General features: G+C 39.9%; 1 pseudogene across 1 annotated transcript; it reads left to right on the top strand.

Moving 5' to 3' along the window:
• Positions 1-884: 884 nt before the first annotated feature.
• On the top strand, positions 885-4,428 carry LOC147356741 (lymphotactin-like; annotated as a pseudogene). The gene is made up of 3 exons (XR_015142797.1): positions 885-1,367; positions 3,189-3,303; positions 4,185-4,428. The product of XR_015142797.1 is annotated as a lymphotactin-like (transcript).
• Positions 4,429-18,491: the final 14,063 nt, after the last annotated feature.

The following is an 18,491-nucleotide window of genomic DNA, read 5'->3' as shown; positions in this document are numbered from 1 at the left end:
CAAATAGTCAGACACAACTGAGTGACATTTTTTAAAAATAGATACCTACTAAACAAAATAAGACAAAACCCAACAACAAACTGAGTGCCAGAAAGGGTTCATTACAAGTGATACAGTCAAACACTGCTAGAAGCACAGCAAATAGAAATTATATTCTGGGAAGATTATGTCAATATGTAGCAAGAGTTATAAAGATGATCATACGATTTTGCCTAGTAATCCTACTCCTGGTCATTGGTGTATATCAGTGAATATTTATCTTATAGACATGGTCTACATAACAATATGTTATAAGGGAATGGCTTAATATGTCTGTGTTTACTCAGAATATGAAGACTCTTTTATATGAAGACTATAAAAAAAAAGGAAGATTTTTACATTGACATAAAAATAGTCTAAATATTTATAATTGTCACAGCTGTGTAAACATGTATACCAATAGAGATTCACTGAAAATCATTAACAACAAAAACCATCAGAATGGTGATATTATACATAATTTTGTTTTTCTTAAAACAATAATTTCTTAAAAATCATCTATAGATAATGTTTTGTTTTTCTTTTTTCCAAAATAAAGTTTATGTAAGGACAACTTTTCAAAATCTATTTTAAAAAACATGTAGTAAGCTACAATAAAGCAAACCTGTGAATATAGACAGGCTCCAAACACTCTTATTTAAATGTTCCTTGGGCATGTGGAAAGGGTGGTGTAAGAAAGGGGATCAACTGAATGTGGGCAGAGGACAGATGAGGAGAAAAAGAAGACAGAGGATTGAAAAACTTGGGAAAGCAACAGTATCTCTTTGGCTCCCTGTGGAGTCACAAAGGGCATATGACCCAGGGTGGTGGAAGCCTCATGTCACAGTGAATGCTGCATGAGCCACTCGGGGAATGAGACCACAGTGACCACCCCACCGCTTTTCCTTTACACCATGTTCCAGCTGGGCCATCACACCGACATGGCCTTGGGACACGTGTGCAGTGGGAGGTTTGAATTTAGACTGGTGGCAGGAGACGAGACAACTACGTTTCTTTTGTACACACATAAGGTTTCACTGACACATTAACCACAGGAGGAGGAGAAAAGGCCACAAGATGTGGGGTTAGTGTGAGTGGGGACAAAGAAACTTTTTTTTTTTTCAAACTAAGAAAGCACCAGTATTGCAAAGACTTTCCGTGATTCCACACTCACTTTGAAACTCCCCCTCTCAGCACAGGAAGTGTGCTGACCATTGGGGGGATAAAAGAGACTCAGAGGAGTGAAGGTCCTCAGCCTCTTGCTGCACAGCTCAGAGGGACCTCAGTCATGAAACTTCTCATCCTGACCTGCCTGGTGATCTGCAGTCTCGCTGCATATACTGTGGAAGGTGAGTCAAAGGTTATTTATGAGATAAGGAACATCTAGGTGTGCAGGCAGTGGCCAGGCATTTTGGTATTGACTCAGGTTTTGAATGGAGTAAACTGCTTTCTCCAAGCTAAGCCTCAGTCTTCCTGTGTGCAAAATGGGAATAATTTGACTCTAGAGGATCTTGTGGATTTCGCAGATATATCTTGGCTAACAGCTAGGCTCCTATTTTTCACAACTGGGCAATTTGGGGTAAGTTTCTTAACTTGCTTTTGCCTATGCTTACTATAAGATGAATATGATAACTGATACACTTACCTGGGGTTAAAATGAAATAAACATTATATATAATCAATAGTGTAAATTATAATAAACTTATAGTAAACTTTTCAGGTTACTACACAAGTCCTAGTTTCTTAATTAATGTTAGCTGTGGAATGGTGATGACAATTGTGTATACCTTTGAGGTTTTTGCCTATTTAATATTGATCTTGATAAATTCTCAAAAAATTTGAGAGCTCAGTCATGATGTGGGAATGACTAGAGAGTGTTATGTTCTGAAACAAATCAATGTTTTCTATTAAAACAAAAATGATTGGAAGCTCATACCTTCATACCCAGGAAATCAATATTACATTTAAGTGTGTAGGAGAGTCTATATTACTGCTATGAATGTTCCCATTTAGGATAAACTTATTGAATTTGTATGAGACTATAGTGCTAACAAATATCAGTGCCTTATATACAATCAAATAAACTATAAGGCATACCCAGTTGAGACTTAGCTACAATACTGAGCATTTGACACGTATTTTTTAAAGGATCATTTGTTCTCAGCTGGTCGGAGTACATTTCTCTTGGCAGCTCTGACCACAAGAAGGAATATCCTTGGGATATAATTAATGCTTCAGAAACTCTCTTTTAAAACTCCTAATCTGTAGACTTGATACTTAGACCAAAATATCTGAGCCTGATTGTGGATCCTCACGGTTCTCTGTAAATAGTGACGGTACGGTCTGAAAGTCCCTGAAATTGTTCCCTAAATAAAATACTGTTAAAACAAAAAGTTTAAGTCAAATGTTGCCTGAACTGTGGCTGGCTGGCATTTTTCTGAGACAAGAGGCTGGCATTTGGTGCAAACTCATATATGGGTAGGGGAACAAAGATTGAGGATTGTGGACACTGGGGTATTTCCCTCTTTCACTGGGTTCACAGATAGTTCAGCATTAAAGAAAATTGGCAAATACAGCAGATAGAGAATACGCAGGCTGGATACTGAGGGATGGAGACAAGGGGAGATGAAGAGCAACGTTAGTGAACATCTTCTCAGTCCCATGTTTATAAAAAGCCTCCTGATATCAGCAGCACTATAGTTCAAAACTATCATCATCAGTTATTATTTTAGATGATTTTTCACTGAATATTTCTCTGAGAATATTTGCTTCCCTGAGAAGCAACTATCAGTCTCTTCAGCTTAGGAGAAAGTCAGCACTTAAAAACTTCTATTAGATTTTGGGAAACCCTTTATATTATTAATTCTTCCAAGTTATTTTTCCTTCTCCAATGTAAGATATTCTGGAAACTGTTAAATTTAATCCCCCCAGGCCATATCTATTGAGGGTGAGGACTCTGTGAACTATTGTCTTCACATATTTCTCATTTTACCATTTAAAATAACACCTTTAGTGATTCAATCAAAAATGAACTACCTTTCCCATGTTTAATATTGACTGTCCCAAACTACTCTTTATCAGGTCACTCTTTGTTATCTAATTGATGACACTCTAACATTTATATTGTTAGAAATTACATTTTATTTTTGTTTGCTTGGTTTTCTGTACAGGTGTGGGGACTGAAGTTCTAGAAAAGAGCAGCTGTGTGAGTCTGACTACAAAACGACTGCCAATTAAAAACATCAAGACCTACACCATCAAGGAGGGCTCTGTGAAAGCAGTGATGTGAGTTTCTCTCCCCAAAACTGGGCTTGATGGAACACAGTGTACAGGAATGACGCCCTCCTCAGGAAAAATAAGTTAACAAGGAGGAAGACTTCAACTTAGCCAACTGTCCTTTTGGTTTTCCATATTAACCATGTCTTTGTAAAGCCCCAAACAATGATGACAAAAACTTGGCAACCGAGTTAATACTGTCACCCTCCTTTCTGATTTATCTTAACAGAATAATCGGACTGGGAACCAGATAGATAATGTGCTTGGTCCCAAGGGTTAGGTTTAGAGATGGCTGGATCAGATCAGAATTGGAGCACAGAGCCACACTGGTGTGGGATATCTCTCTATTCCCACCCACCCCTTCCCTGCCTTTCCTTTCTGATGCCTGGAGTAGAATGCCATATTTTATCAGTTGCCACATCTCAAGGAATAGTGTCAACAATTAGCCTACATGGTACCATTCTCTTTCCAGGATTTCATTTTCAAAATAGCAACACTTCCCAACATATAATCACAACTTTACCCCCCACCCCTTCAAATAAGATAAATAAATCACCTTTTGTGCAGAAGATAGGATGACTGTGCTTAGATTTGAAAAAAGAAAAAGGACCTCAAATGTCTAGTTTAATTACATCACTTGGTGGCAATGATGAGATAGGAGTCTGAAAATTATGCTGAACAAGGAATCTGGGTATTACCTGGAGCTATTTCTTCTTCACGAAAAAATAGATTGCAGAAGAATGATTTTCATTTATGATCTTGTGAATCTGAAAGACTGATTTATCCAGTCATTTCTGCACAAGATCTCTTTTATATGATCTGATCTTAACTTTTGGTCCCAAGGCTTTGAGGATGTGACTAATTTTGCCTATCTTTTCCTTGTATTGCAGATTCATTACCAGAAGAGGATTTAAAATCTGTGCTGATCCTCAAGCTGCCTGGGTGAAAAAAGCCGTCCAAAAGATAGGAAAAATATAAGCCAGGCCAAGCCTACAGGAGCCCAGCAATCCACCAATACAACTGTGACCCTGACTGGGTAGTGACCTTCCAGCACTTTGTCCCTTCCCTAGCCAGCCACCTCATTTCCCTTCAAAGCCTATGGACTGATTACATTATATTCACTTTTCATAAAAATGCTGCATGAGTCAAATTATTTTCTTATATTTAATATTTCTTTTGTAATCATTCAGATATTCTAATTAATAAATATTTATTATTAAGAATATTCCACAAATTTATTCATTACATATTGGGAAAGGTAATACATCATTTGTGTTCCATTTCTGTCCTTACCATTCCTCCTTTTGATCCCTGATGGGAGAGATTATATCAGTGTTTATCAGAGATGAAAGCTATATTCATTATTCTTAGGTTCTAGCATGAAGTTGTTCTCTACACAACTCATAGGTGACAACTGTGATGATGACAATTTAAGCCTTATTTCAACCTGTCTTCATCATGCAGTTCTATTTTTAAGAAATAAAGGAGAAAATTATCTGACTGTTACTGGGTTCCCATTCTGAGAGTTCACTACTCAAAAAGTGACTTCACTCAAGTTTGATCTTAAGCAAATTCTCATACCTCTATGTTTCATCTCATCTACAAGAGAAAGGAAAAAGACACAGTTTGTCAGTTCTTTCATTTGCCAAGGTTAGACAGTTTATTCAACAAAAATCAATTCTACTCAAATTAAGCAAAGTTCTCACTGCCTTTCTGCAACTTCCACAATTGTCACTACTCTAGTTAACACACAAGTTATGCGTTTGGGATTTAACATCCCGAACACTGTCACCTGGAACATTTCTTGAGTGTGATCATAATTTGCAGTAAAGTTTTAATTAATGTTACTTCATTTGGTCCCCTAAATATCCCAGATTCATGTCCTCCTGTATTCTCTTTAAATTGCTAACTTGGTTCATGGTTATGATTGTGCTAGCCAAGTAGCTGATAATGTACACATCCACTTCTATTTGACTTTAAATAGTTTAGAGCTGATCAGACCTTGATAGTTTCAAGGACCAATTGTTTCTTGGTTCTAGGGGGACAATCTGAAATGCTAAGTATTTTCAGAGGGTAACTGAGGGCAACTTCTTGAATCAGCTTACTCTTAGTCATCCAACTACTGAACCAGAGTGAAGTGAAGTGAAAGTCGCTCAGTTGTGTCCAACTCTTTGTGACCCCAAGGACTATACAGTCCATGGAATTCTCCAGGCAGAATACTGTAGTGGGTAGCCTTTCCCTTCTCCAGGGGATCGTCCCAACTCAGGGATCAAACCCAGGTCTCCCACACTGCAGGCAGATTCTTTACCAGCTGAACTATCAGGGAAACAGAGAGGAATGATTGAAATACTGCCTCCTAGCAAAGGGTGGAGTCATCTGTCCTTTCTCATTGCTATTTGCCCACAGTAATCTTCAAAGCTGGTCTTAAAAGATACACTTAAGGAGAAATCGCTTGTTTTATGCAGGGGTGAAACCTAGTAAAGTCACAGAAGATGAAAGAGAGGTTTCCTGATTGAACATGTACTTGCATTTCACAAATATCTCCCAAACCCTACAAGTATTCAAGAGATAATATATACTGAAGACTATAGGTATACACATCTTATTATCACATTATCTAAGGTAATGCTAAGAGGTTTCAATCAAACAGTGTCTATAAATTTTAACTAATTGACTGGATGCTTAGGTAGGACTTGTGTCTACTAAATGTAATCCTGTGGTTTACTGGATTTCAATTCAATTCAACCAAATAACCTAAGAAGGAGAGGGTTCAAAATACTAACTTTTTTTTAGTGGCTGTGACCCTTCTTTCATGCTCCTGCAGCTACTTGTCCTTAACTATAACCTAAAACTTAACCAACTTATATTGAAACTGCTTGTGTACCTGTCTCTGCTCCCCCCACCCCAATCCTGCAATTAGACTGAAAGCTGCTTGTGGCTATCAGTACATCAGGTCTCCAATGCCTAGCAGAGAACTGTGGGGGTCAGTTAATACTTCAAATCAGTCCTATTTGGTCACCATTAATTCCTGGGCTGTCAATTTTGGACACTGTGGCTGTCTTTTATGGTACATGAGGATTTAGGTTTCTTTTTCCATTCTCTCCATATAATTATGTTGATATTTTAATTAATTATGTTTACAGATTTAGGTATTATACCTATCATTTATTTCTTATTCTATCAACTGTGGACAGTACTTCTTGACTTTCCATTTTGTAAGACCAGTCTGTTGCCTATAGCAAATACTTAAGCAGTTTTTACTGTGTAACCAGCACTATTTTATTGATTTGCAAATGTTGTTAAGATAGTCACATTACAGACCTCTAATAAAGACAAAACAACTAAGGCATAATAAGGCTATTGACTTGTGAGGGATAGAATTCAGATATGAAGCCATGGAAGCCTGGCTCCAAGTTCATACTTTTGACTTCTATATCACACTGGCTTCCTCTCTTCAGAGGTTAATTCCCTGAAGACCAAACCATATGCAATGTACCCCTGAAAAGACTATTCAGGCCTACATAATAGCTTCGTTTAACCAACTTAATTAATCAACTAGTTCATTCATTCAGTAACAATTTGTTGAGGGTCTATTATGTGCCAGAAACTGTAACTGTGAGCAGAACAAACCCCTGCTTTCATAGAGTTTACCTTCTGGTACATTGTGTCTTCTATTCCTTACTTCAGGTTATTTATTTATTTTTATTTCATTTTTAAAATTGAAGTGTAGCTGATATACAGTGTTGTGTTAATTACTGCTGTACAGCAAAATGATTCAGTTTTTTATACGTATGTATGTGCCTGCATGCTACGCCACTTCAGTCACATCTGGCTCTTTGAGACTCTATGGACTGTAGCCCGACAGGCTCCTCTGTCCATGGGATTCTCCAGGCAAGAATACCAGAGTGGGTTGCCATTCCCTTCTCCAGAGGATCTTCCCGACCCAGGGATTGAACTCACACTCTACATCTCCTGCATTGGCAGGCAGGTTCTTTACAACTAGCGCCACATGGGAAGCCCTATATATATATATATATATATATATATATATATATATTCTTTTTTATATTCTTTTCCATTATGGTGTCTCATAATATGTTGAAAATTGTTTCCTTGTGCAATACAGTAGGTCTTTCTCACTTATCCACTTTATATATAATAGTTTGCCTCTGCTAACCCCATCCTTCCATTTGACCCCAAGGTTCTTTTATCCACTGACTCAAACAACAGATGCTCATGAAGTGCCTAACATAGTTCAGACAGTTTGCCAGGCACTGGGATGCAGAGGTGAAAGCAGACGCAATTCTTAACTTCAGGGAGCTTACACAACTAAGCAGACAATTTCAATGATTGTAACCTATGATGATAGGGAAAGTAAGGAGTGTGAACTTGGGGCAGAAAGGAGCAAACCTGTTCAGGTCCTAACAGGTGGAGAGGTTCAGGACAGGCTTCCTCCTAAAAATAGCTTTTCACCTGAAACCTAAAAGGTAAGTCAAAGTTATCCAGGGGGGTTCAGTGCAATCCCTGCAGAAGACAAGCAGCCCATAAAGAGGCCTGAAAGTGAGAGAATCTGGAGGCATGAAGGAAATGAAAGGAATTAAATACGTGTGCGTGCTCAGTCACGTCCGACTGTCTGTGACCCCACGGACTGTAAGCCCACCAGGCTCCTCTGTCTATGGGATTTCTCAGGTGAGAATACTGGAGTGGGTTGCCATTTCCTCCTTCAGGGGATCTTCCTGACCCAGGGATCGAACCCATGTCTCTTGCGTCTCCTGCACTGGCAGGTGGATTCTTTACCACTGAGCCACCTGGGAAGCCAGTTTAATAGGACTGACTGAGGGACAAAGCTAAGGTTCAACAACAAAGGAAGAGTAAGCAAAAGGTGAGACTAGAGAGATGGAGAAGTTGACACCACGGTCTTTGTCTCCCAGATGGAGGAGCATGTACTCCATCCTGGAGGTTGTGGGAAATGACATTGGCCGCCAGTGGTAGTGAGAAGTGACTCTGAAGCCTGCTGACTTCTGAATTTGGCCTAGTATACATTCACACATTTTTCCTTTTCCTCATTTTTTTTTTTTTTCTGCTTAGCCAGAGAGCACATTAACGATGCACGATTGCCTAACTCGGGCGGTATGGCCCACAAATCCAATCACTGCTTCTTTGGCTATGGGGAGCCAGTACCGGGATGGGAAGATATCACATTTATGGGGCCTGCCTTGTTATTTGCATTTTTTATTGGCTAAGATTAGACCTGTGGGACCAAGATCGAAGCCAACCACCAAAAGAAAGGAGAAGGCAGGGTTGAGAAGCAATAAACGGCATCAGTGGGGGTTTTAGATATCCACAGACCAATCATTTTTAGATTTATTTGATTTCCTGAATAGCTGTGGAGCACCTGCTGAGCAAAAGGAGCACCGAATCTAGTCTGCTGTCATGAAGCCCATGAAAGGACAGTCATCAAAGCCATTCATTCCTATTCGGATGTTCCAAACAGCTCAGCTCAGGGTTTGCCTCCTCTTAGAGACCTTTCTGACATCCCCAGCCTAGGTGGCTCGCCTCTCACGGACCCACTGAGCCCCTGGGGTTACCTCTACTATCATCGTATCACCTTGAAATATCGGTTTATTTTTCTTTACTTTCAGTCTTACTTAATATTCAGAGTAGGGGGACTTCCCTGGTAGTCAGGTGGTTAAAGCTCGGTGCTCCCAACACAGAGAGCACAGGTTCAATCCCTGGTCAGGGAACTAAGATTTCACATGCCAAGACAATAAAAATTAAAAAAAAAAAAAATTCAGAGTAGGGATTGTGGATTTGATCTCTATGTACCTAATACCTGGCATAGCGCCAGGAACACCATAGGCCTCCAACACATTTTTTTGTGCAATATACACTACATTATATGTATCTCTACTCTAGAAGTAATATGTACATTGTACGTATCTCTATTCTGAATAGAATGCTCTATTTATTCAGCATTCTATAGGAATGCTGAAGAGAGAATATTTAAATCTGCCCTCAGAAAGTTAGGAAAAGTTCTGCACAAGAGGTGATACAAAAATTGTACCATTAAATCTGAGAAGAAATATGCCAGGAGGAGACACACAGCTGCTGCTGCTGCTGCTAAGTCGCTTCAGTCATGTCCAACTCTGTGCGACTCCGTAGACGGCAGCCCATCAGGCTCCCCCGTCCCTGGGATTCTCCAGGCAAGAACACTGGAGTGGGTTGCCATTTCCTTCTCCAATGCATGAAAGTGAAAATTGAAAGTGAAGTCTCTCAGTCGTGTCCGACTCTTAGTGACCCCATGGACTGTAGCCTACCAGGCTCCTCCGTCCATGGGATTTTCCAGGCAAGAGTACTGCAGTGGGTTGCCATTGCCTTCTCCAGAGGAGACACACTAGGGCCGAGCAATTCCGCCAGTGGGAACCATGAGAATGAGAGAACCCAGAGGCAGGGAAATCAGGCCTGTTCAGGGAAACTGCTCTTTTTTGGGGTGGCTGGGGTCTAGAGCTCAGGGATCACAGAAGAAGGAAGCCCAGGCGAGACTGAGGCCACTCGGAGTGCTACGCCAAAGGGTGTGGTTTTAAACAGAGGGCCCTGGGGAGCAACGTGATCAGATCTGACTTGGAGGAGTGCAGAAAATGTTGAGGTTGGTGGGGAATAGAGAGGCGAACATTGCATCAGGTTGGAAAAGGTAAATCCAGGCTGGAGGAGATGGTGGCCCGAATTAAGTTGTGACAATGGAAATAGGAGTGAAAAAGAGCCCAAGACAGAACTAGGATGGCCATGGTGATCAACCTTTGGATAGGGGAGATGGGTGGGTGGAAAGGTGGATGAGGGAGAGGAATGTTGGCAGAGTTGGATGTGGAGGAGAAACTGGAAGAGTTGGGGCTGCACTGAGGTTTCCAGTTTGGGTGGCTGGTTAAGAAACAGCACAACTGATTGGTAAGATTTTAGTCTAATTTATGGTCTGGTTGCCAATAGACTCTGAAGCAAATAAATAGTACCAAGGAAGAGATGCTGAGAAAGAGGAGATCTGAAAGAGTCAAAAACTGATTATCAGCCTTAATGCTCAGTAATTCAGACTAAAAGCCCAAACTACGTTTCTATCCCCTTTTGACAGATTACCTTTTTTTTTTTCTTTTTCACAAGGATGAAGTAAAAATAAAACCAAATATCTGTGAAACTCTTTATGCCCCTTGGGGGAAAAAGGTACATATAAATGGAATACAGTATCCACTGGGTGAGTCATCAGCATTATTTTAAGAGGGATTAGTCACATGGCAGTGGGAGGCAAAAGGAGCAGAGAGATGAATCCATAATGAGAGAAAAAGAGAAATGAAGTGAAAGAAAAGGTTTTGAGTGGGAATTAGGAGTGCCTGAGCATTACAGCAAGGTGGAGTTTGATGAGAGAGTGTAAGGGAGAAGGTCAAAAGGTTTTTTTTTTTTTTTTTTTATCTTTGGGAGCAAGTAGTAAACATTAAGACAGACTGCTGAGGGTGGAAGGTCAGAGAAGTGACCTGGAATGGTTATTCTGGAAGCTAGGGAAGAAATTTAGAGGAATCTCAGCTGACAGAAAGCTGTCTCTCCCTGTCTCTCCCCTCAATCCTGCCAAAAGAAAGTTCAATTAGATACAAGTGATGTATGTTGATTTCCTTTCACATTCTGCTGCCGAGAGTAATTGTGAAGGCTGCATAATTTGCTTCTTCCTGAAACCTGTGATTTCTCTCATCAAGGTGGAACTGCTGAATGAGATATTTGGGAAGAAGTTTCACATTATGGAGTATAGAAACAAAAGACCACATGGCTAGACTGAGATAATCATAAGCTTCAGATGCACCAGGTGCTATATGAGAGAAGGTGGATGCCCATTTCTCCGAAGGTTGGATAGGGGAGATGGGTGGGTGGAAATGTGGATGAGGGAGAGGGATGTTGGCAGAGTCACCTGTCATAAGCAGTGGGTGAAAGAGGAGGGGAGAATAGTCAGGTGCTCTCTCTCCCTCTCTCTCTTTCTCTCCCCTTCTTGCTCTCTGGGGTAGACAATGGTGTGATAGAAAACTAGCTCTGCCTGGGTGTATATGCATTTATATACTGGCCGAAGTTGCTAAGTTGTGTCCGACTCCTGCAACTCCACGGACTGTAACCCACCAGGCTCCTCTGTCCATGAGATTTCCCAGGCAAGAATACTGGAGTGGGGTGCCTTTTCCTTCTCCAGGGGATCTTCCTGACCCAGGGATTGAACCCGCATCTCCTGCAGCACAGGTGGTTTCCTGCATTGCAGGTGCATTCTTTACCGACTAAGCCACCAGGAAGCCATACTGGCTTTACCACTTACTACATAAGTGACTAAAGGGAAATTCTTCAATGTCTCTGTGCCTTAGGTTCCCTCATTTATAAAATCAGAATAATAATAGTGCTGACTTCATAGGATTATTATGAGAGTCAAAGCACTTAAAATGGATCCTGCAACATAGTGAAGATGTGACAAGTGAGTTGTTTTTTTTTTAATCCCTAGTAGGTAGGATGGGACAAGAGGTGGTACAATGGAGGGTAGATGAAAAAGAGAATATATAAGGCATCTGCAAGATTTCCTGGATGTTAACATTTACTCATTGAGACCCCAGTCTTCATCCTTTAGGGAAAGTTGGGTTTAATTTTCCCTATTTTCTATATACTTGCATCTAACTCATCAAATGGAGAAGGGAATGGCAATCCACTCCAGTATTTTTGCCTGGAGAATTCCATGGACAGAGGAGCCTGGCAGGCTACAGTGCATGGGGTTGCAAAGAGTTGGATACAACTGAGCAACTAACACACATACACAACTCATCAAATCATAGAGTGTACTATGGAATACCATGAGAGCCTCCATTAAAAAAGATGCTCTGGTTAAATATATTTAGGGACTGATTATACTATCCTTCTGTTCTTAGAGAGTCATGGTGACATAGTTTATCAAAGTCTCCAAAGAGTACATTAAACCACACTTAGCTCAGTGTACCAACTAAAAGTTATCACTAGCCATCTGCCTCTGCAAGGAGTAATTCACTAGCCACTGCAGTCACTGTCCACACACCCTGAAAGGAGTTCAGGGTGGAGATCAGGAACAAGGCACTCTATGCTCTGGGAAAAACTGGCAGAGCAGTCTTTACATACTTAGGTATTTTCAGGAGAAGATTTTATGAGCCTGAATTTTTGCATCTTCTTGTATCTAGCAAAGCACTAAGATTGTTAACAGACACATCAGTTCCTTATGGCTAGAAGCAACCTTATGCCAAAATGTGCACTTGACTGCATTTACTTACCCTCGTCACTAAAACCGTATACAATATTGACCTCTCCCCACTATCTCTTCAGAGCCAGTACCTCAGAGCTATCTGAGATGCTGTCTCCCAGGCTATAGTTCTCATTTTGCCCCAAATAAAGCTTAACTCACAATTCTTTCATTGTGCATTTTTCCAGTTGATCAATATTTCCCCAAGTTAACCTGACTACAAAGCTTCTTTCCATACACCATCAATAAATGTCTATTGAACATTTATTGAACATTCAATAATGAACATTTATTGAACATAAATTCTTCAAAACATTGGTGACCAAAAATTCCTCAGATCTGTAATCCCAAAATAATAAAACTATCATCCATTAATAGCATCAATGCAATTAGAAAAAAAGATTTGGTGGACTTATAGACACAGAGCCAGTTTCATGGCTGTGTGACCTATGCAGCCACACAGGTCTCCACACTTAAAAAAAAGTCTTGTTTTTGTCTAATGGTGTGATGCTACCATCTTTACTGTCTTAATTTTTTCTGGCTTGAATTTCAGCCTGATTCCCTCATTTGTGTCTCTGTAACCTGTCAGAACCTGGAGTCTCATTTTGGAAAGGTCAGTTGTTCCAGAGTGAGTGTATGTGTGTGTGTGTGTGTGTGTGTGTGTGTTCACATAAGGGGCTCACAGATTCTTTGGTTCCTTTGTATTGTAATTACCCTTGCCTAAATTATCTACCTAACAGCACTTATTGGACACCTACCATGAATGAGATGTCATGCTAAGTACTCTGGGGCCAAAGTAGATACGATAAGGACTCTGACCTCTCCCTCTTTGGTGGCTTTGCTTATGCTCTTCATTATGCCTGGAGAATGATATTCTTCTTCCTCTTTCTCCAGTCATTAGTGTTCCTCTCAGGCTCCACCTTCTCTAAGAAACTTTCCCTTCTCCTTCTAACTGGATCTGATTTGTGGCTTCTCTGAACCTTCAAGACTTTCTTTGGCATTTGTTTTAGTGTGACCTGAGGTGTAGATATTTGTGAACTTATTATCCCTCAAAAAATTGGAAGCTTTGGCAGTGAAGACAGTGTCTTACTGATCTTTGTATTCCTTGTAGCGCCAACAACAGAGCTTTGACATCTCTGAGCTCAACATATAGTGCCTGAATTACAACTATTAAAAGAAACATAAGGCACAGTCCCTGTTACTAAAGTCATTTAGATTGTAGTTATAGGGATAATACCTACACATAAGGATGTAATGGCAACTGAAGATAGAGGTGAATGATAACTTCCTAGTTAATGGAATGGATGAAGATGACATAGGTTTCTTTCAAAGAATCAGCTCCACTTGATGGGCAGTCACTGCCTGACTTCCTGTATTGGGTGCAGTCTTGAAGCCACTACCTCACTCAGTGGAAAGAGTGATCAGTTCCTGATGTCTGCCTTCTGTTATAAACTTCACTAGCAGTGGCATGCATGCCCAATCTCTTCAGTGGTGTCCAACTCTTTGCGACTCTATGGACTGTAGCCTGCCAGGCTCCTCTATCCATGGGATTCTCCAGGCAAGAATACTTCAGTGGGTTGCCGGGCCCTCCTCCAGGGGATCTTCCCAACCCAGGGATCAAACCCACATCACCTGCAACTCCTGCCTTGGAGGCGGATTCTTTACCACTGACCCAGGGGCATGCATTTAGATTATTCCATGACTCTGGTAGGGTCCGTGGTGTATGGGCTTCAGAGAAGGTGTAGGAATTACTGTGGGCTGACTGGAGTAAGTCAAGGAAAGCTTGGGCCAGGGACTTTCCTGGTGGTTTAGTGGTTAAGACTCCACCTGCCAGTGCTGGGGACATTGATTTGATCCCTGATCCCTGTGCCACAGAGCAACTAAGCCCTGTGCCACAACTACTGAGCCTGTGCTCTAGAGTCTGAGAGCTGCAACTGCTGAGCCCTCATGTAGCAACTACGGAACACTGTGAGCCTAGAACCCATGCGCTGCAAAACCAGCCACCGCGACGAAAGGCCTGCACACCTGAATCAGAGTAGCCCCTGCTCACAAAAACTGGAAAAAGTCCACATGCAGCAATGAAGACCTAATGCAGCTAAAAATCTATAAATAAATACATGTGTTTTTTCAATGGAAAGTTCATGCCGCAGGTAAAACTATTTTAACCTAGCCATGGAGGATGAGTAGCACTTAAAAGCCAGAGAGGAGAAATGATATAAGCAAAAAGGGGTGGAGGTGTAAGAGACCAAGATATTTTTGAGGGTTACTGGATTGATTTGCCTCTCCCATAGGGCCATAAATTCTAGAAGGCGAGGCCCATTTTTGCTCAACTCGGGACTGTATATCAGAGTCTGGCAGAGTGCCTGGCATAATGCAAACATTCAACAAATATGTGCTAGATGAGTAGGGAATATAGCCAGGAGACTAGGTAGGAAAGAAGAAAGGAGAAGCAGTGAAGCATGAATGAAAATGTGACTTAGGAAGTGTTCTTGAGACTGAAGAACATTTTGAAGTCATTTTGAAAAGTTGAAATTATTCAGAGGACAATTGGAGTTCCATTGAGATGTCAGTGGTATCTGGGTAATATATGCCACCACTAAATTTATATAATTTATTTAGAACCATTTCCCATGATTGGCCTCATCACAGCATCACATACCTGTACCCACTCCCCTAGGAAATACAAATCCTAAGGAACTGTGGACATCCAAGCAAATCTCTGGGAACATTCAGCTGAGGTTGAACATCGTGGGTGCCTCATGTATTCCATGGACAGATCACTGTCTCCCGCCACAGACCAGCAGCCCATTAGTGAGTGGGCTGCAGACCCAGGACACACAATCGTGAGTAGAGGAACGTGTACCATGAATCCTTTTCTCTGCCCTCCTGGCACCAACTAGTGGCAGCTCAATTTGGGAAGATTCATTTAATTGCTTAGGACAACTTTATGAAAGAGATGTACTTTTGGCCTTTGAGGCATATTCACATCAAAATAAATTGAAAGAAAAAGTGGTTATTTACATCTAAGACATTAACTTTCTATTTGGGCTAAATGTAGATCCTATAATTTATTCTTCATTGTAAACAGAGCAGGCAAACTGATTATTAGTGTAGTGTCATAATTATTGTAATAATTTTTGAGATTTTCTTCCTCAATTGGAAGTCCCTACCTTATTATCTCCTTGTGCTGTGTGCTCAGTCATGTCTGACACTTTGTGATCCTACAGACCGTAGCCCACCAGGCTCCCCTGTCTATGGAGTTTTCCAGGCAAGAATACTGGAGTGGGTTGCCATTTCCTTCTCCATATGATCTCATTACAGTATTCAAATTTTGTGGCATGTTTGAAAGAAATTGTCTTGGGTCTCAGGGAATCAAGATTATTTAAATATTTTGATTGACAACAACAAAGGAACCTAATGGTTAGGTTGGTTGCATTTCACCAAGAACAACAATCCTCTGGTGTTTGTCAAAGAAACTGTGCTTTGTATATTTGGATTAAAACTTATATTTATAAGATTGAATGTAAATATACTAATGTAAAGTTTACAATCTATATAATAGATTTATAATGTTTATTAAAGAAAACATTGGAGATAGACTTTAAGTTTAAAGATTAGTTAGTTGTTTCTTCATCTGGATAGTGAATATTCTCATGTGTTCAGGTCTTGAATATTCTCTTAGCTGTTAACTTATGTGTATTTTTAGATACGCTAAAAATTTGAAAAAAGTCATTGCTTAGTTTGCTCTCTTTTTTATCACATTTGAGACTGGAATCCATTAAGACCACAGGAGAGTTAAATCTGATAAAATTTAGAGGGAGCAGATTATCTGAAAGTTGAGAGATTTAGAGTAGCTAGAAATGAAAGAAGATAGCTTATTTCTCATCACATTCACCTTGAAAAATTAATTTCATAGAGTTGATATGATATTAATCATAATCACTTGTGTGGTTCCAATAATGAACAGCTTCATGGCTAAAGATGAAAGATTAAGAGTTTGGAAATATTTTTCCTCCTAACCAATGAAGTGTTTCTCCATCTATCTTGTCAAAAGTAAGATCAACAAGCACAGGAAAATTGCATAGAAATGAAAAGATCATAGTATACCCTTAACATACACCCTTGGCATATTATCTTGAGGCCTCAAAAATAAGAAACAATGCCAAATATTTGTTTACATATGTCTTTTTAGAACATTTTTACTTGTATTATTCACTGAGGCTTCCACAGAAAAAGTCAAGTGAGATGAGGGAGAAAGGTAGAAATGTTTGCAATGGTTACAAATGCATAAAAAGATAAGCAGTTTACCCCAGGCTTCGTAGTCAAAGTAAGAACTCAACCATAGCTCCTGACTCCAGTCCAGTTCTGTCTTCTGTGTTCCTCAAGTACTCTGTATTGAATATTTATTATTTGTATAATTAGATTAGATGTAAATAATGGTTGGTCACAACCCTGTATTGTCTATTCCCTATAAAGCAGAACACTAGGTTCCTCGGGTAATGGAAACAATGGATAAATTCTTTCTAATTGATTGTCAACCCTTCCTCTAGACAGATCCTTCACTTTCTCAGAAACTGAATGGGATGGGCTTTACTAACTTACAAGCAAAACTGCATTAACTCTTGTGTTCATGTTCTGTCTCTAGACATGGTGAACACTGTATGTTTGAAGATCAGATACTCCTGAAGCTCTGATGAGCTGAATCAAATACAAAACTCTTAATGTCATGATGAGAGTCAAATCGTCCTCAATTAGCAAAGCTAAATCAAGGACTTCTGAATAGATAGGGCAATCCACAATGCTCTTCGGAAGATACAGTGATTTCTAACTTCAGCTCACTAAATTAACATGATATATTATTTTATGCAGGGCTTTCCAGGTTTCTAGTGGTAAAGAATTCACTTGCCAAGCAGGAGACACTGGCTTGATCCCTGGGTTGGGAAAATCCCCTGAAGAAGGAAATAGAAACCCACGTCAGTATTCTTGCCTGGGAAATCCCATGGACAGAGGATCACAAGACAGTCAGACACAACTGAGTGACTAAACAACAACAACAATTGTTTTATGCACAAATATATTGTGCTTTTTAAAAAAAATCTTCCTGTTGAAAAATAATGTATGAGTGTATTCAGAGTTTGTACTCTGTATTATTTTTACTGTTTATAGGCTTCACAACAGATCCTGGGGGAGGAATTCTACAGGAATTTACTGCAAGGAGCTTAAAATTATTTTGTAAAGATAGCTGCAGATTAAGAACAGAAAGTTGATCTTTCTGCTGCTACCCTGTGTTGATGTTCACCGATAAGCTTAGAAGACTGAATCAACTTTTTTCCTCTTGGGTCACGATCATGTCAGGGTGCTTTTTTTTTTTTTTCACTTTCATGTTGGGTTTTTGCAGAATCCCAACTTGGAGTTAGGACTGGTTCGCTGTGGGATATTTATTCTCATTTCCAGTGGTAATCATGGCAATGACTGTCATCCTCAGCCCCGCTGTCTCTTCCCTTACCTTCTAGAACTCAGGAGAGAAGACTAGAGATGCTCTTGCATATCTTTCTAAGTAATGGGTGTGATCCTTGCAATAAGCATTATCTTCTTTTTTTCCCCTCAAAAATTATTTATTATGTGAAGGGATAAATGAACAGTCGTTTATGTTGAATATCAGAGAATGTGGGTTTTGTTCCCATTATGTTGAATATCAGAGAATGTGGGTTTTGTTTCCTATATAGACAGATCACTTTACTTCATTTCCTCATTTGAAATACATGTAACAGATTCAAATAGACTAGAAAATCCCTAAGTGATTTTTAGCTTTAAAAAAAAGTACACAAATTCTACATTAGTAGGACCATTTTGGCAAAAGTGTTTCCAATCAAAAGGATAGGAGTTTAACTCAATTTACCAGTAACAAATAATCAAATGACTCATT

The sequence above is a fragment of the Bos grunniens genome, chromosome 16 (assembly GCF_055505025.1).
Source record: "Bos grunniens cultivar Pamir isolate PY7600 chromosome 16, Bosgru_T2T1.0, whole genome shotgun sequence".
NCBI lineage: Eukaryota > Metazoa > Chordata > Mammalia > Artiodactyla > Bovidae > Bos > Bos grunniens.
Note: the sequence above shows the minus strand (reverse complement) of the source record. Positions and strands in the feature narration are given on the sequence as shown.